This window comes from Heloderma suspectum, chromosome 7 (assembly GCF_057233095.1).
Source record: "Heloderma suspectum isolate Gila_16-S chromosome 7, 16-S_ref, whole genome shotgun sequence".
Lineage (NCBI taxonomy): Eukaryota > Metazoa > Chordata > Lepidosauria > Squamata > Helodermatidae > Heloderma > Heloderma suspectum.
Genome location: NC_139464.1, coordinates 122,097,181 through 122,121,899, shown reverse-complemented (window position 1 = coordinate 122,121,899; position 24,719 = coordinate 122,097,181). Strand labels below are relative to the sequence as shown.

General features: G+C 40.7%; 2 long non-coding RNA genes across 2 annotated transcripts in view; one reads left to right on the top strand and one right to left on the bottom strand.

The window, feature by feature from the left end:
• LOC146340273 (uncharacterized) overlaps positions 1 to 1,441 on the bottom strand; it is a 133,699-nt gene extending 132,258 nt beyond the window's left edge. Inside the window, exon 1 of the long non-coding RNA XR_014784515.1 lies at positions 151 to 1,441. This is a non-coding gene — a long non-coding RNA (uncharacterized LOC146340273). The remainder of the gene's footprint in view (positions 1 to 150) is intronic.
• Positions 1,442 to 1,445: 4 nt separating this feature from the next.
• LOC146340272 (uncharacterized) lies at positions 1,446 to 20,743 on the top strand. Its single transcript, XR_014784511.1, has 5 exons — positions 1,446 to 2,005; positions 9,216 to 9,384; positions 15,950 to 16,071; positions 18,340 to 18,388; positions 19,601 to 20,743. It is a non-coding gene; the product is annotated as an uncharacterized LOC146340272 (long non-coding RNA).
• Positions 20,744 to 24,719: the final 3,976 nt, after the last annotated feature.

The following is a 24,719-nucleotide window of genomic DNA, read 5'->3' as shown; positions in this document are numbered from 1 at the left end:
ATGCAGGTAAAAATGACCATGGAGGCTTTCCCACATAATAACAGATCCCTCATTCATCAAAGCAAAAGCAAAATCCAAAGATGGGGGGGGGGGCCCACGCCAGCCTTATTAAAACCATTAAAATAACGCATTCTTATTGTCATGGCTTACATGCGAATCCTGCTCCATCACTTGATCGAAATACAACAAATGGCAAGGTCAATGAGCAAAACCAGGGATGCGATATTTAAACCTCAGCTTCTGCCCTATGCAGAGTTGCAGATCAGCCTGCGGTGCGCGCAATGAAAAAAGGAAGGGGGGGGAAAAATAAGTCCAAGTATTGGGGAAGGCGGAGAACAGCTAAAAATACGGGGTGGGGGTGCGGGGGAGAGACGCCCCTATTTGCAGGGTTTCGAAAAAAAGTTATCAGAGGCCGTGTGAAGGGGAGGAGGCCTTCGCGGCAGGCAGGCAGGCAGGCAAGGCGCAGCCCCCGCTCCCAATATCCCCTGTGAGCGGCTGGAAAAGCCTGGCCGAGAAAGAGCAGGGCGCGCGCGAGCGGAGCAGAGGGCCGGCGCCGACGACGCCGCGGAGGCCGGCCCGCGCGCGCGGGAGGCTCGCCTCCGCCGCACGTGCGCGCGCGCATCGCGCCCGCCCGCCCGCCCGCGCATGCGATCGGCGCTGCGTCGAGCCCGCTCCCCGCGCAGCCGAGCGCTTCCCCGTCGCGCGGCGCCCCCCGCGCCCCCGCGCAGCTGCTCTTCTCGCGGCACAGCGCGGGCTTGTGCTTGCGCCGGGGGAGGGACGGTGCGATGACAGGGCGAGAATGGAGGCCGCGGCGGGGGGGGGGGGACGCGAAGCGGGCCGCGCGCGCGCGCGCACGCACAGGCCGTAACCGTATGCTTTATAAAGGCGCGCGGGTTAATTAAACTTTTGGAACGCCGCCTCCCCCGCCACTAGGGCCAAGGGATGAGAAGGCGCGCAGCCAAATCCGGAGCTCGCTCCACCTTTACAAGTAACTGGACGTGGGGTGGTGCCGTCGAGCGGTCCGTACGCGCCGTCGGAAAATGTGCGGGGGGGGGCAGGGCAGTCGCTGGCTGAGGAGAACCCCCCCCCCGATGCCGGGAGGGGGCGCGCGCTTGGCGACCCCGGGTTCTCACGCCCTCGCTTCCCCCCCGGCCGCACAGCCAGCGCCGAGGCTACTTGGCCCGCGCAACTCCCTCGGCACCGAGTCAAGAACCGACACGCGTTTGGGCGAGGCAGCCCCGCTGCCGTGCGGGAAGAAGAGCGGCTGCCGCGATCGCCGCCGGACTGAGCGCGCTTTCGCGGCCCCGCGCTCGCACGCGCCCGGGAGCAGCGCGCCGCGCGCCCGCTCCCCCCCCGCGAACTGTCCACACGTGGCCTCCGACTTCCCCGTGTGCGCGCGCGCGCGCGCGCCCCTACGTAGCCTCGCTTCTCCCCCTCCCGTCCCCGCCCGCATCCGCAGCTCGAGCGAGGTCGAGGGATCGCGCCAAGGGCCCTGCCTAGTTCCCGGGTGCGTTTTTTTAAAAACTCCCTTTGATGCCCTCTCCAACCGCCCCCCCTCCTGCGGACTATGCAAAGAAGATAATCCGCCCGTTCCTCTGAAGGAGGGCGGGGGCTCGGGCAGATAGCGCCGGCTCTTCTCCCCCCCTCGTGTTCGCGGTCTGGGCTTGAAGGAGGACGCGCGCACACGCGCCCTTCCCAGACTTGCCCAACTTTTGGCTTTTTCCGTCTGTGGCCGATCGCTGCGACGCGAGGGCGAAACAACTTCCTGCCCCTCGCTCAAGTTCGAGGCGCTGCGCTGCTACGTTTTCGGCAAAGCGTCTTTGCCTCTTTGCTAACGAAGCACCATAGCCCCCCCCGCGCCCCGCCGCCGCCCCCCTCCAGCAATTTAGGGGCGGGAGTGGCGCGGGAGGCTCCCTCCGACACGAACTCTGTGTCGATCGAGCCTTGGGGATGTTGCGCAAGGGACGCCTGTGCGGCAGCTGGATAACCCGCGTGCTTTGGAAAGGTGGGGCATTCTTGTACCTGTACGCGTCTACTTTTCCGTTTTAAACGTACGTCTGACTAGCCTACGGACTGATAACGTGTTGTGCTGCTTCGTGTCTTGCACTGAATCTGTCACCGCATAGGAGGGTAACGCTCAGCCACCCACCTACCCTCCCTCTGGAATCCTTTGTCTCCTTTTGTAGCCAGTAATCTAACCTGCATCTCTTGTGCGTGGATGGGTGAGTGGACGGACAGACAGAGGGATAGATCTGTGACTGCCTGTATGACCCGTTAGCTGCCTACAGTTGAAGACATATATTCTAGAGTGTGGTGAAAGTGGATTGAGCACACAGTCATAGCTTTCTGAAGCATTTGGTTTCAGGGTAGAGAATGTGCCCAAGAAACCATCTCACTTTACACTGTAAAGTGCACAATGTCTGTTTTCACCCTATATTTTATACACAGATATATTACACGCCCCTCTCAGGCTTGGGTTTCTAATGAAAGTATTCATCTCAATCCTTTCTAAAGGGGCGAGCCAAATAGGAGGATATAAGGCCTGCACAACTTCTCTCTCTCATAGCAACGACAGTATTTCTTGGTATGCCTGTTTTGGCATACATCAGCCTTGCTACCCATCCAAATGTCCTTCTGCGTCACATCTCACCATTTCAATCAACCAATTGAAATCCCACTTTCGTATTAGAAATAGATAGATATTTAATTTTCCCTTCTACTGGTGCATTTGGCAATTAGTGTATTTTGTAAGCTCTGTCCCACACACGCACAAAAGCCTCACAATGCACAGACTTGATTAACTCAATGTACATTTTTAAAAAGGATACCTTGAAACAGTCATTCGTAGAATCTCCTATTTGTGTAAGGTACTTTGCCATGGGGCATATATAGGCATTAACAGTGCAATTCCTATATATGTTTACTCAGAAATCCCATTGAATTCAGTGGGGCTTATTTCCAGGTAAGTGTGTACAAGGTTGTCACCTGAGTGGAACGTTAGCAGTGCTGTTGCTTGGATGCATATTGTTGGCACCTCTGCCATTGTACTTTCAGATCAACTGTTTTCAAATTTTACTGTCTATAATATGACAAATATCTGTCCTCTACTTCCTTGTGCAAAATTCTCCTTAGAAATAGTGTCTTTTGTTTCCGATAATATTCACTGGGAGATTTATTGACTTGGAGAAGTTAAATGTAAAGTCTGTCTTTATTGCAAGACACATTTTCTTTGCCGTGCTGCTGCTGCTCACTAAGTCTTCTACTTGACAACTCCCTGGCATGAAAACTTGCAGCCGTCCTTTTTTCCAAATGGAAGTTCATATTTTCCAATTTCAGTAGTACTATAGATGTACAGCATTGACATTATCTGGTCTACTGTCCACCTACATAGCTTGACTAAAGCTAAGTCAAACATTATTTTAAACTAGCGAAGCTCACATTGTAACTACTTCTGGTTCAATATACATCCTAACAGCTAGCAGAGAAAAAGCCATCAGTTTGGGGTAATGAAAGCTACAGCCTCACAGCATTTGACTGTCTACCCAGCTACAAATATTGCAGATCATGACAACAATTTCCCCCTTTTCAAACCAGACTTTTCTTAGTTTTGCTCCTTTTAAGGACACACTCAAGAAAGTATATTCAGTTTCTCACAAACTCGGCCTTGTCCCACCTAAGCTTTGGTGCGTCTTTCAGCATGGAGAGCATCCACGAGCGTTTTTAATATTTTTCTTTATGATACGAAAATTGTGTGACGCCCTTTAACCATATTAAAAAAATCACTATCTTACATCCCTTTTTTTCTCTGAAGTGCAGAAATAATCATGAACCAACCATGTGTATAGTATATGTCTTACACCAATACTTTTGCTGCACTGACAGATTTGTAGTATTACCTTAATTGATAGGTGTGTGCAACGGACAAATTATAATTTTAGCTGCATAATATTAGTTTTGCAAATGATTGCCACAGTACTTTAAGCATTTGCTTTTGCACATGATAAAAAGCAGTTGATATTTTATTACATTGGCAGCACAATTGCAAAACTAGCACAAAAGTATAGAACTTAAGTGCCCTGAGATCATTTCGTAACCAATTTGTAGAAGTATCATATATATACATACATACACACACACGCACACACACACACATCTTATCTGTTGATTAATTTTGGTCAATTCTCTGTGGCATAACCTCTCCAAACTGGGTAGCAAGGTGAAATTACGAAACTGACTGACTCTAATGAATTAACACTTTTACTTTTTCCAAAACCACAGTAACTTTTGAGGCATCTTTTAGTTCTTGTTTTTAATTAATCATGATGACTAAGGGTGGTAAGCTTACTCAGGTTTGGTTTTACTCAATGAGAAGTAGGAATGCAAAGTATACATTCATTGTACCAATTTTATCACAATAGAGTTAACATCTATATTTTATATCACTGTGGAAAGTGAAAATAATTATTAAACTACTTTGAAAGCAATATTGTATGGTATGAAAATTTTAAGAAGATGAACAGAGTATTTGGTAGCTATAATTGTCGGTGAGCCAGAAATCATATTGAGTTTAACAGCTCATTTTCTCCACATTTACTTTAAGAGCTTCGTATTCTTTGAAAATCCAAGATGGACTCTAAGTCTTCCTTGTGTTTGTGGTCAGTTTTCTTTTTATTTACACAACTGTTTTGCTTACTAATGGGAAAAAACAAACAAACTCTGGAGAAACTTGAGTTACTCTAGAAAAGAACTCATTCCCTATTCCATAAATCAAAAAACATACATGGAGGGCTTAATTTCAATATGGCATTTAATATGGCAAAAAATAGATGTAGCTGGTTTTAATGCTTAGGTTTTAGGTGACATACAAGGCCAAAATTCCTATATTTACTATTGTGCTGTATTTATTTATTTATTTCTTACATTTCTATACTGCCCAACAGCCAAAGCTTTCTGGGTGGTTCACAACAATTAAAACCACAATGTATATGGATTACATACCTATGTTTATACTTGCACATGAATAAAGTGCATATTCCCTTATGTAACTCAAACCTAGCGGTAAGAGAGCCATCAAGAATTAATCAGCATTGAGAATAACAGTGAAGTATGTAAGACCAACACCTTCTCTCTTTCTCTAGCTATAGATAGATTGATGCTCACAATGCAGTAAAGTATTTCATAAAAGTATTGCTATCAATAAAATATGGTCACAATCCACCATGACATTCAGTCCCACAAGTGCCATTGAAAGCAACCTGTCTAAGAACACAGTACTACTCTTGTGCAACTCCCATCCATTTCAATGGGGCTTGTGACCCATATGTTTTAACAATGATGTTTCAAAACAAACTTGGCACTGAACTGGTAACCCTATAAAATGAAACGTTGGAAGTAGAAAATGTTTGCTACCCCATCCACAATGTGTTTCTCCACCAAGAATGCATTAAACAGTTCACCAAATTACCGGTTTTTAACAAATGTGCAAAAACACAATATTGAGAGTTTTCTTTCCTTAAACAAGAAAAAGAAAAAGGGCAAAACAGCTTGCTTGAAAATAGTCAGTATCAACATTTTGCCCTTATTTCCATATTAAACAATGAATATTTACAGCACTTTCACAGAGACAAAACACAGAATTAGGGATGTAATGCACTAAAGTTTCACAAGTGCTCAATGCTGGTACACACTGAACATCAAATGCACTGTTTTTAAAGACTGATTTGGTGTGGTGTAGTTTAGAACAGAGATAAAAATAAACACATTTTAAAACATTCTTAGATTTAACAGGCCATTTACCTTTCCATATTGCTTTTTTAAAAAACTGTTATTACAGTACATTAAACCTACTGATATTTAAGAAAGTCAGTGTTATATTTCTAATACATGCTATATTTATGAGTGATGGCATTTGCTGTTACTTACTGAGTTGCTCCATTAGTAACTTTTAAAAAAAGAAAGCAACAATATTTCCAAAATATTGTGGTACGAGTGAATGTGACTGCTATGACAGCTTCTTAAATGATATCTGAGATTGCACTGATATTTTACTGTACTGATTGTACTTATACTTTAAAAATATTTCAAATCAATTAGGTAAGGGATATTAAACATGCATTTGCTTACATTGCAACCTTTCAAAAAGTGGGCTTTTGTCTTTCTGTGTGTAAAAGAAATTTTATTTATTTAAATTAAAAATAAACACTGGGGGCCCCAAAATTCTTGCACCTATTCAAAAGCAAGTAACTCTTTCTACAGTACTTATAATTTCTATGCATTTGAAGGAGATTAAACATGGTAGAATATTTAACAAGTACTTTTTGCCATCATTTTAACATTTGAAGCTCAGTGATCTATACATTCGAATTTTATTCCTCCTCTTCTGTATAACTTATAAAATATACCTTAATTCATAAATTAGCAAACTTTCCTTAGTAAATTTTCTGCCATATCTTGCTAATAAGGACCCCCCACCTACACAGCTTTTGCAAAATTAAGGACTTTGGGGGCCAATTCCCTTTCATTTTCCCACAAATTTAATTTACTTTAAACCTTGTTTTCAAAGTGATGGCAGAATAGGTCTTCGAATCAGTAGTCATTTTGAAATGTATTAGTAAGCAGTTTGCACCCTTATTTTGCTTTAAGCATGTAAAAATATGTATCCGTTGCACTTTTAACAGGTGAACTATATATTAAAATAGCTTTGTTCAGAAAATTACCCTAAACTGCGAATTGTAAAAGGATTTTTCTCCACACATTTGGAGAGGAAATTCCCATTTTAGATCAATGTGTTCTATATTTCAACTCTAATGTCAACTGCAATGTCTTTAAAAAAAATTACCATGATAAAATACTATTAATTATGCAAAGTACAAAATTCTGAAGTCTTTAAAAATGAATGCATTAATAAAGATTTGATACAAATACACTTAGATTATATTTAGTTGTATTAAAAACAGTACTGTGTTTCTGTATCATGTTGCTTTGGCTCTAAATTTTGTGACTGCAAATGTGAATGCCCTTACTTGTGGTTAAGCCCAATTAATGTCAGTGGTGTTACTCATGAGTAAGTACTTATTAAAATGTTGACCTCCAGTTATTTCTGGAAAGAATTAACTCATTTATCAGTACCCCTCCCATAAAATAAAATGTAGGGCACTGATCCCAGCGGGAAAGATCTAAGCACTGGGATTTAAAAGTGCTTAATTTTGGCAGGGTTGGGAGTGTGACCACATTTTTCAGTATAGAAGGACATGCTCAGAAAGTGGGTTAAATATTGTATCTTTTAAACAACCAGACTAAGTGATATGCCTGTACAGTTTTTCTGCATGGGTAGAGACCACCTCAAAGCCACTTTCTGATCAAGGAAGCAAACACTGACCCACATTTACTCAACACCCGAAGTGCTTTATATCTGAAGGTGAAAATTATACATACTTATTCTTTCTGTTATGTTATACAAAAACATGTTTTAATAAAGCAGATTAGAACCTCAGTTGCCATTACAAAATACCAGGGGGCAGGGGTTAGCATTAAGTAATATCCTCTAAAGCCTTAATATGACTTTTTGTCACACTGGTCGGTAAAGAAGCTCTCTTGTAGAGGTGGTGCAGTGTCCTATACATAACACACACACACACACACAAAATCACCATAATTACCTCATTGTGTAATCAATGTACTTATGGTCTTATGTGGTAGGAATGAAAGAAAAGGGAAAGAAAGAAAAGAAATGAACATGAAAATTATATTATTGAGATTTTTTTCCGTCCAGGCTCCCAGCAATAGCAATTTCAACCAACTGATTCTCAGGTCTAACCTTGGATAAAACCTCTCTTCACAAAACTGCTTGTCCTCTCTTTAAAACAATTTAGTTTTAAACACATTAGATGTTTTAACAAAACATAGTTACACAGCCTAAAAGATTATGGTTATTATGGGAAACACTTCATTTTAACTGGGGAGCAGGGAGCAGGCTGTCAGTTTAACAATTGTTTAGGATGCAATCCTATACTTACTTACCTGAAAGTAAGTCCCACTGTATTCAGGGAGACTTACTTCTGAGTAGGTGTGCCTACGATTGCACTGTTAGTTAATCAAAGACACATGACTGATCAACTCATAAGTAAGTCGCACTGCATTAAATGGGGCTTACTCCCAGGTATGCGGGTATAGGCTTGCAGCCTTAGTGATCAATCAAATCAATCACTTAATTACCTAAGCCTCAATATAGGTGAAGATATTTAAGGTATAGTTATTGAAACTTCCAATTTAATAAAGAAAACTTACTGGCCACTGTTAGATAAAAGGCCTACCCTCAGTATTTCTAGATGTATGTAATGTTCCCTACAACAATAATGCAAATTCTTTGAAAACAGTGAACAACTTCAAGCTCCATCAGTATTGTAGACAATCCCAAAGTAGAGAATGCAGTGGCATTGGCTTAAGCTGAGGATAGTCAGCTCCTGACACAGGTGGTTCTATAAGCGAAAATGATACATTGTTTTACCCTGAACTTCAAATTATTTGCCAGCTTTGGATATAACCTGGAACGAAAGCAATCTTTCAGAGCACAATCCTAAACGTACCTACTCAGAAGTAAGTCCCATTAGGTCTAATGGGGTTTACTTAAGGTAACTATGTACTATTCCTATGCACAGGAAGCTAGATGCCAGAGGCTGTGTGGCCTGTGAGGTGTAGTGCATTTACATTTTAGTCCCACTGATATCTACTGATTAAATCCAGTAAAGTGTGTGGCTCTAAATGTGATTGTAAATTACAAAAAAGCAGTTATTACATGACCATCAATGTATATAGGGCTTTTACGATAAGCAAAACAGATTGTCCTTTGCCACAAAGAACTTGGCAGAGGTGGGCAATTTGTGGCCCTCAAGATGTTTTGGCCTACAACTCCCATTATCCCTTGCCATTGGCTTTGCTGGCTAGGGCTGATGGGAGCTGTAGTACAAAAAATCTGGAGGCACATGAGTTGCACACCCCTGGTTTACAGTAAACTATTTCGCAAAATACAGTGCAAGAGAGAAAGGTTATGCTATGTTGAGGTGTCACCTTCAGCTTTGCAGCAGTGTTAATCAAGTTTTCTTGGCTTACCAAACAAATGTGATGATGCATGAATCCCCTCTGCAATACTTTTTGTTGTTGTTGCTAATATTGTTATCCATACCTCCTTTTATCCCAATTACTTTTGTGATAAACAGAAAACAAAACAACATCAGACTTGGAACAGATTTATGAAACCCACAGCAGAATCTTCAGACACCTGACATCTAGGAAGACACCAGGCTGCTCAGATCTGCAGATGTCTAGGAAGGAATGCAGGTATCCAAACCATGGATTTGACTTGATCATCTTATTTGATATACAGAGGTAAGCGCTTGTAAGACCCTTCGATTTCAGTGGGAGAAAGCTCAATATTTCCTTAAGTTTAACATTGAAATCCATGTGACTTCAGTGTGCTTAACTTTGGACCATGTTCTTAATATTCTGAGTATTCTATAAATTATATATTTTCACTATCAGCCCCATGGCCTTGAAACATGGAGAGGCCTGCTGCCTCTGTGGAACGGCAGAATTAGATCCCAGAGTGCACATTCCTGTTGAATATAAACAGGGACATTTTTCTAAAGGGCTTAAAATGTACTATTACCAACCTAAGTGTCACAGAAAGAAATGTGCTTTAAAATCACTGTTAAAAACTATTAAAATAATTATTTCTAGATTATGTATGGCACATTTACAGTAGTTTATAAGAATAGCAAGAGCTTTAGTTAACTAATAAAGTTAAATAATTTAACTTTATTTAGTAGCAAATTAAAAACATGCTTAGTCCCTGAAAAACAAGCACAGCCACGTCACTGCTAAAGGCACAGTCTTTAGCTTTGACTTCCAGCCCCACAACTGAAATTAATGGGAGCACTATACTGCAAGACCAGCTTGGTAGTGTTCTTGCACAGCTTCCATTTATTTCAGTGTAACAGTGGATTACTTTATTGCCCTCCATTTTCAGTACAGGTAAATAAATACAGTCAGCAGTTAACTAAATGCCAGATCTTACCTCAAACATTAAGAAGGGCTTGAGCTGATAAGTAAATTGAGAACGATGATTTTCATAGCACGAGTGCACACAGATTCTCAGTGGTCACTTCCTCACTTAGGAATTATCTTCTTTCAGAGGTCTGAGAAAATCTAAGGCTGAATATTTTCCTGAAGTTCTGCATAACCGTCCTCATATGAACATGTCTTTAGTAGTCAGGAATGAAGCTGGTTCTTTCCTGACATTGCCTACATTTAATAAGTTTATTTTTGGCTGCAATCCTATACACTTACCTGGGATTAAGTCCCATTAATTCAGTGGGTCTTACTTTTGAGTAAACATGCATAGGATTGCATTGTTAATGTTTTTAAGCCTTCTCAGGCTGCAATCCTAATTGACCACAGTGTGATTTGTTTCAGAGTAAATATGTAAAGGATCGGGCTGTTGATGTATCTGCCCAGAGAGCCACTGGAGATAGAACAGGATAGAAATATAATTATTACATGTAATGATTTATTAAATTAATTAATTTTAAGAAAATGCCTTGTATCAAAAGGTCCAACTGTAAGGGTGGATGATACCTCCACTTCTGCAAGAAGGGAACGGGGATAGTCACCCAGTCAGTAGCTTCACTTTACCCTCCTGGAAGCAGAAAGTAAGAGGGTGATTCAGCTACCTCCCAACATACAAACAGAAGTGAATTTTGCTTGTGAAGCAGCAAAAAAGAGATAGCCTCATTAGAATCAAATCCACTCTCCTTTTGTTTGCAAAACTTCAAGTGACTTTGGAGCATGGTGTCTTGGAAAAACCACCACCAATTGACTAGTCTTAAGTATCCACAACAGGGAAAAGATGCTGTATACATGCATCATGTGGAAAGATAGCTGAGCAATCAAGCAAAACTATTCTGAAGTAAACACATTCCAACTATTCCAAAAATGGAAAAAATCCAAGACCTCTGTATTTCCAACAAAAAGGGATGCCATGCCATTCACATTTGAAAATTCTAGCATTTCCCAGAAGCACACTTTATCAAGGCAGGTCTGAGTAACCGCAAACACACTGTATATTTTCATTAGCCTCACCTGAAAAGGGTGTTGTTGTATTATTATTATTATTATTATTTAAAACAAACAAAACAACTTCTTTTCTCTGTATTCAAATGTATCTTCCTACACATTTGCATGGGCACTTCATGAATCTGATTAATTTTTGTTCATCTTTAGGGTCCCAAAGGATTATTTGTTGTTTCTGCTGCTACAGACTAACATGTGTGCCTGTCTGGAATTTATTGTTACAGAATTATCCTCATGCAAAATTTATACACTACTTGTCACTTTCTTGTTTTTTAGCAGCTGTCACAAACATAATTGTTATTGGTAGTGAAAAAGATTACATTTCAAGGAACAGCTATATGAGAAAGTCACCAAAGATTAAAACATTGACTAACAAGTTTATCTATTATATACAGAGAGCTCAACAGCATACAACAAAATACACCATTTTGATGCAGGGGTATTTGTACAGATCTTGTCTGTGATCTGCTTTGTTCCATCAATACTCGTTATTATACATTACATCAAATGTATAATAAAACTGTATAATGAAGGACTCGCCTTTTTCTAAAAGAATGCATCACATCAACCATATAAGGATCAGGCCTTTACAGGCTTCCAAGTGTACACCATGTAGTTCTAAGCACCGTAACAATGCTGAAATAAAGGGAGTTTGTACTGGATAAAACTACATTCACACCACAACATTCTTTGAACAGGAGAAGAATTTTTGCCACTTCTAAGTAAAAAAATAAATAAAAAGAATTAAGCACTCTTGTAGCGTAAACAAAGATATTCCACAAAATTACCCAACATCTTAACAAAAAGTAAGACATACTTGTTACAAAACCAAATTCTGCGGAGAAGCAAAATTAAAGCATGCAGTCTGGCCAAGCTGAATTAAAAAAAAACATTGAGGAAGTCCGTCTAAATACAAGTATCAAGAAATATTCTGTTTTATAGTGCATATATCCAAGAAAATACTTGTCAGATATATTTCACTCTCCCTTCATATGTGAAACTTAATCCTCATGAAACTTAGTTAAAAGCTCATAGTAGGTATTCAAATCTATACTATTTCAGCCTTTTCTTGATTTGGATAAAATTAAAGAGCAGAGGTTTTTTAAACATTACCTACACACACATACGGATTTTTCTTTCTGGATGTTACTTTCTAAAAAATACATTATACAGTTTTCCAAGATGAAGTGGTGCTCCAAGTATGATCACATTTTTTAACCTGTTTCTTATAATAACTTTTGCCTGGAAAAGTTTCTCCACAACTCCCATTTATTCAGAAGCTGTAATACTTCGAAATGATGAAGCATAAAAAGGGTAGCCCATAATATATTTAAACTATATGTTCCATTTTCTCTTAACAAATTCAGAGTACTATCATTGCTTAGTGGCATAGGCCATAAGCCTATTTGTGTATGAATTCCCAGTTAACACTTGAGCTGATTGCTCTCCTCCAGGAGAAATGACTAAAATTAAGCTAACAGCTCAGTTAATACATTTACAAATGATTTCTTTAAAAATACTTTTATAATTCAGTACATACAACTTTATCATTATCAGCATTATCATTACAAAGTATAATGATGTGAGAGCTCTTATACCTCGAGCCATTTATTTTTTTGATAGATAAGCTGTTGATGATGTTAGGATGTTGTTCTTGTTCTACTAGGTAGATAGGCTACAAGTCAAAATAGTATATAACCGAAAGGTAGCAAGCAAACTGCCATAGCCTCCAAAGAGCGTAGCTTCACACTTCCTCCAAATATGTTTCGTGTCCATAGCATCTATCAAATATACTTTGGCTGCACTGCAGTGTAGGTATGCAACATAATATTGGTGGGAATAAACATTCCATTAATAGGCCACCCATATTATCCCAATCCAATTCTTTAACCCTACTGTTTTAATTTTGTCAGGGTCCTCTAACATTTCTGCATGCACAATGAGTATAAGGCAGTATAAGCACAACCCCAAAGGCATTAACTACAGATATTAGTCATTTCAAACCAATGAATACTGCCAAATAGAATAATCACGATTTTGCTGGCTAGCGCTTGGTGTCACAAAATCTGAGCCAGCAACAATTTAATATGGAAAGAAGGGTCAGTACCCTTATTGCATCAGCTCTATCACCGGTAATTCAGAGATGTCACTGTTTGGAACAAACACAGAAGAACAAGATATTAAACACCAAAACAAACATGAAGTTTTATGTAGATTTGCATCAGCTGTTTTATCGTAGTGCACATGCAATCTTGCACTAGAGTCTACTTATGTGAACAAATGAAAAAGTATGTAAAATTGATTATGAGATAAACACAAACTTGGACAAGACAGTATTAGAAGGATCCTGTTCCTATATTCAATATAATCCCTGCTGATTTTATATAATGTGTTTAGTGTAGAAAAGGACATAGGTTAAAAGGTTTCACTCAGAACATATACTGTTATTTTAAGAATTAATGGGAATTTCTTTATGAACTAATAGTTTCTTTTTCTATGGATTTTATTCTCTGTATTGTGTATCTGGAGAAGAAATAAACAGAGGTAGTTAATATGAAAACAAAACTATTTTCTGTATCAAGAATTAAGGAACAAAAAAGATAGATAGATAAAATTCTATTTTAGGTGTGCTGTAAGTAAATAAGTTAATTTTGCTACAACACCTAGAAGACGGTGAACCACCAGTCCATACATTTTTATATCACAGTTTACTTCATGTCTCATAATTTCTCTTCCTCTATTTCAATAGTAAGATGTTTTCCTTATAGTGTAGTGAAGGCCTGAGATGGATGGTTCTGCATGGGAAGTTAAAATTGAAGAGTTTTATTCAAACGTCTGCTGAGGAAATGTCAGATTCCATTCCCAAAGCACACCATACATGTTTTTAAACAGTATCTTTGAAAGACACTCTTAGATTTAGCCGGTCACTCACCAAAGTTTAGGGCTTTGATGTTCCTCCTTGCTTTTTGTAATTTTTTACATTTCAGTGTTCCCAAAGTAAATTATTATAGAATTGTTCGTATTGGATAATACACAGTGTATAACTCAACAATTTGCCACAACCACTCTAGCGATACTTGTGAAATGTAGTCATGCAAGAGATTTGAGGGAAACTAACAAAAACGTACTCCCATTTTGTCCGTGTAAATGTTGGTACTGAAGAGTTTTAAATGAAGTAATCCTGATACTCTTCCTTTCTATGCTAGCACGTGCCTAAATTAGTTCTCCATTTTGTGGTGGCCCTCCGAGAGCAATTCCTATTGAGAAGTGAACAAAGGCCATGACCTCTGGGTCAGAGTGTAATGCAGGAAGCATGACCTCCTCTTTGTTCAGATCAGCACTGTTTACTTTTCCTAAGTAAAGATCACCAATACATTAACTAAAGAGGATTAAAAGGGTCATATCCCCAGGGATGTAGCTCAGACAAGTGGCAGCGCTCCTTAGCTGCCAAAATCATTTGATTTTTTTCAAAGTTCACACAAAAAATTCCTTAAATGATCTGTGAAACAAGGAGAGTGATAGAAATAGTTGGGTTTTTTTAAAAAAATAATAATAATAATAATAATTTTTTTGTGATCTCCAGTTCTTAGTATATTTTGAATATAGTTTTCTATTTTCTTATTTTTCAAAGCACAAATACGATTTGTTTTAGAGTAGTTTGCAAGAGTTTTTTGTCATTCTTAGCACTCATATTTTAAGGTACTTATTACATATATTGTCTTAGAAATACGATTAGTTTTAATTCAAAGATCCTTTAAAACTTGAATCACGGATAACATTGGTTACACTTTAGCCAGGGGTGGTTCTTATTCCCTTTTGGTTCCTCACAGTTTCCCCACACTCTAGCAGTATTCAGTGTTCTTTGCATGACAATACAGTTGATAATATAGTTCATTTGGTAGTGCATAACTGCTGTGAAAGAAATCATTTGGGGCCTAGATCCATATTTTTTGTTGCACAGAGTATCAATGCCAGGTGCGGCCTGATACGCCTAGGGATGGGATAATCAACAAGGCTTGAGCTTGTTGAGGTTTTCAGAGTTCCACTTGGTCTGCATTCGCTTGGTTCCCAAATACAAGCTTTTTGTTGCTGTTCAAATGGGAAAACTGCGCATTTGGGTGCGCATTTTTCAAAGTATGCACCCAAATTCACACTTTTCCCCTATTGACTAAAGCATGAAAATGCGTATCTCTCTCTCTCTCTCTCTTTCTCTAAAATGCACATTCTCCTAATGAACACATTTTGTGAACATGATTGCAAGCTCGGGAATAAATGAACTTTGCCCCCCAAATGGTTTTGCAAGTGCGAACGAGGCACGTTCTGCTCAAAAAACAAATCATAACAAAATTTTCATACATCCCTAGATGCACCTGAAGACCCCGCAGCCCTAACAAATCCAGGCATACCTTGGCTTGGGTTATTGCTTGGCCCACAACACTACTTCTGTCCAGCAATGCTGCTGTGAGAGAAGTAAGCAGTTTTAGTAGTGCCTAGCCAGGACCTACATACCCGCAGTGCTCTATTCAGGTATAGCAGTTCCTCGCAACAGATCGGCGTGCTGTGGGCCGGCCTGCTGCTTCTGAGTGGGGACTGTTGAAATTACTCCCGCAGTTACAGCAGGAGCAGGGCTGTTGGACTCTGCAGTCACAAACTCCAGGCATGTTTAGGGGTTTGCTGGGGCTGCAGGGGAGAGGGCAGAGCAGCACCTAGACATGGTAGACAGTGTGGGGAGATCTTGGATTGGGTCCTTAGTCAGCTTCAGCCATTGAATGGTATGGGAATGTAATAAATAAATAAAGTAGTTCTTGCTTCTGAATTATAGAGAGAAGACTGTATGCTAAGGGATGGATGAAAAGAAAAGCTTGACCTGTGTGCGCCAATACACCCCACCTTCTCTGGCATCATACAAAACCTGCTTTGGCTGAATACTGAATGGGGGTGGAGGTAATGTCAAATATCGATGTTCCTTTTTTATTAAATTGACAAGAAATAGTAATGGGTAGAAAAGATTTAGTATCTCTATTTTGTTTATTTAAAACATTTCTATACCAACCTTCACTTAAAAAAAAAAAGAGTCCAGGTTGGTTTACCACCACCACCACCCCACACACACACAAAATCCCAAAGATGGGAGAGAAGTTAATTTTGGTCTGAAAGGTAATAGGTGCCCAACAGTTTCCTCTGAAGAGAGCTCAAGCATTCAGTGTACATCCATAAGGAAGAGATTTCTGGACTAAATCCACCAGAAAATTCCCTTGCATAAGCCGCATTTTAAGCAAACGGTGGGAGAAACCCTTTGTAATTAAGAGACATCTTCGATGTTTATCTATGCTTCCTTAAAGCTGGCACTACAGTTTCCCCACAAAACCAAGATCCGCAGATATAACAGGATTTGCCCAGACTCCAACTATAGCTCCCACAAGAGACAGGCTATAAGAGGTGAGAAATAACTCAATCTCTCTCTGTTTCAATATTTCATACTGTGGTTTCACTATTGTGTGGATTTTTCCCACGAAGGGGCCAATAAAATTATATAGTTCTAAACTTTGCAACTGACGCTACTTTGTCTTCTGCAAACACACAAAAATCAGATGAAAAGTGTTCTCTGACAAACTCCTCCTTCCTAACAAGAATGAAAAAATTTGTATGTATAAAGGTATCTATCTAAATTGGGGATTAACTGAAGCACTGCCAATTGTTCAAGTTTTGGAAGTGCAGCTCCTGCATTGTTTATCTATGGTGGCCCAAATAACGGCCGTGATTCCCTGATATTCATTCAGGTGGTGGCTAGAGATTAGGGATGGCAGAGAATTCTGCCACGGACTCCAGTGAGTCCGTGGCGGAACTGACTACCCCCACCCCCCATGAAATCCCCCCCGGAACGGACCTACCTGGTGGTGGCTCCGGGTCGTCTTCTGGCCACTGCTGGGCTGCTGCGGCTGCAAATGGCAGCCGTTGTAGCAGCCGCCATTTGCATCCCTGCCGAGCCGTGATAGGCTACATAAGTATCTATGTAGCCTATCACAGCAAAAGACAGGGACGCAAATGGCGTAGTGGCCGCATACTTACGTAGTCTATCACGGCTTGGCAGGGACGCAAATGGCGGCCGGCATAGCGGCTGCCATTTGCGGCCGCAGTAGCCGGAAGTCCGGCTGCATCCAGCCCCGGGCAGAGGCTCTGCGGCCTTGCCGCGGAGCAGAGCGGAGCTGGCCGGGGAGGATTCTGGGGGGGAGGGACGGATCGCTTACCCCCTCCCGTGGACCCCTGTGGACGGAGGTAAGTGGGGTTTCATACACCCCTACTAGAGATGTAAAATGTCTGGAAATTTTGAGGCTGTGGGGGAAAAAAAACTTATTTTTCAGGGGGGTGGGTCAGAACAAAATGAATTTTGGGAAAAATGGAAAATAAGCAATACGTAATTTTTTTAGTGCTCTTTACAGCTCTGAAGTCACTTTCTTGCTTTAAGACAGCCTTCCCCAACCTGGTGCCCTCCAGATATTTTGGATTTCAGCTCCCATCAGCCTCAGGCAACATGGCCAATGGTCGGGAATGCTGGGCACTGTAGTCCAAGACATCCAGAGGGCAGCAGCTTTAGGAACATAAAGCAGCCTTTCTGTTCCTAAAGCTATTTTATGTATAACTTAGTTTACTCATAAAATTATCATTATATTTTTAAGCTTTTAAAAGAGAACTCAGTAAATTTGTAATTATTGTCTGAATAGTTTAGAAGTACATTAAATAACTGCTACAGCATCAGAAACACAGGATCCTATAGAACAAAACCCGAGCTGTCATGAATGCACATTTACTGTCAAGTGTGCACAATGGTGACTCTACTCACATTTTGGGAAACTGAGCATAACTATCAGTAAAATATACTTTAGATCAATAATTTTAATAAGGAATGAAAGCTATAGTGATGTTGTAAATCTTACAGAGAGGATTAAAAAAACATTCCCCCATGGTTTCATTATTTCAAGACATTTTATATTTCTAGTCTTTTTTTTTTTTTACATAGTTTTTAGAAATCATTTGAGGGGGGGAGTAAAGGCTGGGTAACAATGTATAAATACTTTTTCTTAAATTATAAAATAAAATATTTCATAATCCAAAGCTGTTCAATTTTTCCAGTTCTTCGGATAAAAACAAAAATGGTACTTGGAAAACAACTGAAGAAAACTTTTCCCCTAATTTTTCTGTTTTTTTCCCCAGGCCTTGACATCTCCAGCAGCAGCAGTGCATGCCACCATTCAGAACGAAGGTAATGTGATACAGGAAGCATTGGCCCTCAATGAGGTTGTCTTGTTGCCAAATTGGCTATGGCACTGACAGTGTTCACTGTTTATATATGTATTTGTGTTTTTTTTTTTAATTATAAACTCACCTTAATCCAAAAATGGATTCCAGGGCAGAGTACATTTAAAAATGCAGATCTTCAATAAGATGATAAAATAACAAAAAAACTTTAAGAATACTCTAAAACTGAGAGGAATAAAGACTATTCAAGCTGCTGAAAATACAATACATTTAAAATACCTAGACAAACATAAAGGTTTAACCTGGTTGTGGAGGGAATGTAGTGTTGGGGCCGAGCATACCTCCTTTGGGAGGTCATTCCAGAGTTAGGGTGCCACCTCAGGGAATGCCCTGTCTTTTTACATGCATAATGCACTTCTCCTATGGGTGGGACATGGGAAAGCGCCTCCTTTGATTATCTTAATGCACTACGTGATCTTTCATTGGCTGGGATCACTTAATAATTGAGAAGTAGGCCCTAATTTTTTGGATAGGGGTAGGAAATGAATGCATCTGGAGCAGCAGCAAGTCAGGCTACAATTACACATTAAAAAGGACCAGTGTTTGACAAGGGGTTTGGGAGAACAATTACTATTCCCTCCTAAAGGAAATTTTCATCCCAAAAGTGTTCACGTAAGAATATTTGGTGCGTGCATCCCTAATCTATGGGTTGGATCCAGATTTAGTCATACTAAGAGGAAGCCCACTGAATTAAGTTATACCATTGATTTCAGTGGGTCTACTCTAAGTATAGAATCACAGAGTTGGAAAGGACCTTGAAGATTGTTCAGTCCAACCCCCAGCTCAAAGCTGGCTCTGCAATGCAGGTTGTAGCTACAGCATCCCTGACAGATAGCCATCCAGCCACTACTTAAATACCTCCAGCAAAGGAGGTCCCACCATCTCCTGAAGCAGTCTGTTCCACTGCTGATCAGCTCTTACTATTAGGAGGCTGTGGATCCACAGTAGTAGCATCCAACCCACATTCTACCATCTTGTCAACAAAGGTATTATTTCAGCAAATGCTTTGCTGAAATCAAGATATACGAGGTCCACAATATTCCCATGATCTACCAAACTAGTAGTTTTATCAAAAAAGGAGATAAAGATGGCCCTGGCATGACTTATTCCTGACAAACCCATGTTGACTCCTAGTAATCAATGCATTATTTTCTAGATGCTCACAGACCAACATCTTAATAATCTGGGTGATTAGTCTTTAGTTTCCTGGATCTACCTTCTTTTCCTTTTTGAAGATGAGTACAACGTTTGCCCATCTCTAGTCTTCTGGCACATCACCCATTCTCCAGGAGTTCTCAAAGATTACTGAAAGTGGCTCTGGGGTAACATCTGCAAGCTTCTTTAGCACCTGGGGGTGTAATTCATCTAGCCCTGGAGACTTGAACTTATTTAAAGTACCTAGGTGTTCTTTAACTACCTCCTTACCTATCCCGGGCTGTACACCCCTCCTTATATCAGAGAGACTCACCTGACAGCTACATCTTTGCAGCACCAGGAGAACACCTTATTTTTTTCAGGCATTTTAGTCTTTCAGTTTCTGTCATTTTTTAATATGTTACTATATTTTAAATCTTTACACTGTTGCTAGGTTTTATGTTGGTTTTTACTTTTCATTTTAGTTTGATACTGTACTTTTAAACTTTGATATTTTTTACCACGTCAAATTGTATCATTTTAATTGTTGTGAATCACCCAGAGAGCTTTGGCTATTAGGTGGCATAGAAATGTAATAAATAAATAGAATATAATTTGTTATACTTGTTTCAAGTGGAACACAACTTTCCTTATAGGTGAAGACTGAGCAAAATAGGAGTTGAGTAGTTGCATCTTTTCTCCATATGCCTACAGCTGGATCCAACCCAGTATCTAAATATCACTAGATAAATGAAGCTAAGCACCCTGGTTAGTACTTGGATGGGAGACCGCCTGGGAATCAGGCTTCCTGCACTGAGTGGGGGGTTGGACTCGATGGTCTTGTAGGCCCCTTCCAGCCCTGTGATTCTACATCTATGTCTAATGGAGGGGGCAGGTAACATAGTGGAACAACCTTCTTGGGATAGGAATAAGGAGTTATTTCTGAATAACAAACCAGTAACAAGAAAGATGAAATAGAAATGGATATAGTTCACAACAGCCTTTCCCAACCTGGTGCTCTCCAGAGGTTTTTGACTACAACTCAATATGGTGGATCTATATTTGAGAGTGTGCCTTCCCCCTTATCAGCCTGCCTCATCACTGAGGTTTTTGGATGAGGCACTACTGGTAGTTGCACATGGGCCTAAGGTCCATTTAGTATACATTCAGATAGAACTTTTAGTGTCCTAGCTCACTTTCTGTGGAATTCCCTGCCAGTTGATGTCAGGCAGATGCCAACAGTCCTTTGTTTTGGGCATCCGCTAAAAACATTTTTTATTTAACAAGTTTTCCCTGAATGCCCAGCCATAGTTTTATTGGTATAACTTGATTTTAGATATTTAGGTATAACTTGATTTTTTATTTGTTCGCTGATCAGGAATCCTTTTAGATATAAAGCAGTTGATAAATTTCGTAAACAAACAAACACTCCGGTCATCCCTGACCATTGCCTGTTCTGATTGGGGCTTGTAGACATTGTAGTTCAAAGCATCTGAAGGGCACCAATCTGGGGAAGGCTGGTCTATATGTATGAGACATTCCCATTTTTCCCAGTCCATGTTCAGAATTGTCCTGCTCGAGAGCGAGTCTTGGCTGGCTGCAAGCATGTACAGGGAGCGAGGCAATGGGGTGGTCAAGCTGGCAAGCAAATGGTCAAGCGCACAGGTTTCAGTCCAAAGAGTTTTAAGCTCAGGTGGTGGTGGTCAAAATCCAGGCAGAGGATAGAGCGCAGGCAGGCAGGCAACAAGGATCAGGCGGCAGCAGGAGTAATCCAGACACCAAGCAAGAGGTCGAACACAGTCAGTCAGTCAGGGACGTTACGCGGTCCAGAAGCAGGGTCAGTGAGCAGTCCAAAAGGTCAGGAAACAGTGCATCACACACAGGGCACAATTCAGGAGGCAAGGGACATGGCAGAGGCTGGACGGACCAAGTTGTTCCAACACCAGCTAGGTTTCCAGTGAAGGCTTTTAACCCTATAGCCATCCAGACCCCACCCAGAGCTCAGCTGCAGCAGTCAGAGCTCCCTTTCCAGAGCCTACCCCTGAGGAGTCCCTTCCTCCTGAGGAGACCTCTTCTGGAGGCGAGCACTCCTTCACACAGGAGCCCTGCTAGCCTGTCGCTTGAGGTGACAACGCTCCCGGGGATTGGGGGTGGCTCAGTCTCTGCCTCTGAGGCACAGCCCCTCTCTCCTGCCAGGGATGGCCCTGCAGCTACTTCCCCTGAGGCTCAGGCTCCTGGGGGTCTGGGGGCAGTCCCTGGTCTGGGGTATCTTGGGCTTCTGGGGCCTCTAGCTCCCCCTCTGAGGAGCACTCCTCCAGTTGGGACATGACAGAAATCCTGTCTTCCATGCAGTACACCAGCTCTGATGGCCCACAGTCCGTGGGCATGGGAGGAGGGCTGGTGGGGGAAGAGGGTACCTCTGTACCTATGAGGGATGGATGATCAGAGTGACTGGATCAGGCCCTACAGTTCTGAATAAATTACATGTTTTGTTTTTTAAATTACCTCATAGATATATAGGAAATTAAGACAAAAATATTCTGAGATATTTTTCAGTGAATTCAGAAATAAATATGATTGCCCTCCTCTTGAGCCATGTAATTGAGAGCTACATACATACATACATAAAATAGTAAGATAATGAAAGAAACAACTGGCCCTCTAGTCTGCAGAAGCAAAGGGTGAGTGTCCAGAACAGATTTTATTATCTTATACACCTAGCATAATGGTTCTTAGTACCCATTCCTGGCATTCATGCTTTACTCTAGCAACTGTTGTAGAGAAAACTACCATGGTGACCATGAGATCTTTTACCCCTATAATTTCCTCTTCAGACATACATTTCTAGAATATTGCATGAAATGTACTCCATTTTGCGCCCTTGAAAACAACCAGATCAATCTGAAGAGTAACACTGTACCTTCTACAGGATCTACTGTATGAGTGAAGCTACTTGAAGGCAAAGTACACAGTACAGAGAAACATGCATAACGGTGCCCTGTCATTTTTATTGTAATAAAAAGCAGCTTCAGGATGGGGGAATTTAGAATGGACTGCTTATCTCTTCCTGCAAATTTCCCACAAGCCTCTTTTTTAGCCTATGAGGTTCCATATATATGTGCGTGTGCACGTCTGTTGGTGTAAAGCGGCACAACAGCAAAGACACAAGGAGGCCCTGGATCCACTGTGGACGCTGTCAGTCTTACGGTAAAATAAAGCTGCTGATGCGGAAGGCGAAACGTTTAGCTTAAATATATTTTTGGAATACTCTGTTTCTAGTCTTTCTATCTTTCATATGCTACACATCTGAAATCCCGTAGGAGGAAAAGCTTCTTGGGGTTGGGGGAAACATGATTTGGATTGGGAAAATGGGTGAAGCCTTAAGCACGCGTACACACACACACCCCTTCTCCACTTTAAATTTGTCTCTTCTGAAACTGCTTTATGTGTGTGCGTGTGTTATATATTTACATTTGTGCACTACACATAGGTAGGTGACAAGGAGAGGAGTGGGGAGGAACGAGCTAAAATTTGCACCATTGACAGCAAATGGATTCCAGGCCTAACATATGAAACATTATAACCAGCATGGTGACACCTGCACTGGATTATGTTTTATGACATTATAGCTAAAAAAATCCCCACACACCCTACTCTCAATGAACTTAATTTACAACAGTTAATTTCACGTTATGGTTCACCAATCTTTTGTTGTTATTTGCTCCCCAAAAAGCTTAGTCCTGAGCACAGGCTCACAGCTGTTACTCAATTTTTGCTGGAGATCCAGATTTTCTTCCTCAAGGCATTGGTTATATTTTTGGAATATCACATTTTGTTGGTGGGGATTATATTTTGTTGGTAACCGAAAGTGATTTTCTCTGCCCTCAGCCCCCTGCCTCCAAGTTGTATATTCACTGTCATTACAAGCGCTTTGTGGACGGTGACTGCACAAGTGCAACAGGCCCCATGAGCTGATGGTGCCACTGCCATCACTAATGACCAGCATCACAACTGCTCCTACCAAGATTTTAAAAACCTTTTTGAACATTTTGTTCACTGGGTGACTACTCTGGAGGCTGTATGTTCCCCTGCTGTTCCACCTTTCACCAGAATATTCATCTGTCCCTTAAAGCAAACAGTGGCAGATGAAAGAAGGTTGTCCCCTCCATTCAGAGCAATGCTACACCACTTTGTCCTTTTTAAGAACATGTATTTATCTAGTTCTTTTGAGGCTGTGCACTCCTCTCCAGTGCTGGAATACATATTTGCCCCGAATTTTTTTTTTTTTTTAAGTGTAGTTGCATAAAGCTATTCCCTTTTAGCAAGACTAATTCCCTTTCACCAATTGCACATGAACTGAATAATAAAGCAACCCTGGAAATGACCATAAACGCCAGAGTCTGGAATGGGACAGGTCACCAAAGCTCCCTGCTGCATTCTGGAAACGAATGTTTGCTGCAGGACCAACAGATTCCCATTGCACTGGTGGTGGGTCTTGCTGGTGCACGGGCAGCATTAGATATTGCTCAGTATTTGCAGCTTCTTTCAGCTGATTGATCTCACCAACATTAAGTACCAACAATAGTCTAATTTATTCTTATAGCTATTGTTACAAGTAGGTAAATAGCTTGGAAATTAGAAAGGTGAATAAAGACAATCTGCAGTGCATCAAAGACATTTCCAGCTGTTAATAAACATGGATGTTTATGGTGTGACCTCAAGCCAGTTAATACATATTACAGGGTATTTAATTTAAAATGGTTTGTAGCCATGTTTACTTGGAAGCAAATTTCAATGGGGTTTATTTCCAAATATGTTTGCTTAGGACTGCGGCCTCAGTCCTACAAAATGAACTACCTTATTTCCAGGAAGTAATCTGATTCATTGGTTGGTCAATCAAGGGTCATTTTAAGCACCTATTCATTTTTATTTGCTGCTAAATATTGCTGATTACTTGCACCTTTTCAAATTAAGGTCATCTTTTGTAATCACGACACTTCCAAATGACTTTGCTGTTTGATTTGAGTTTTTACACGAAGTTTGTTTTAAAAGCTTAAGTCATAGGTTATTTAAGATATTCTTGTTTACACCTTTTACTGAGCATGTTCTAAGCATATTATATCGCTTGCATTTCATAATCA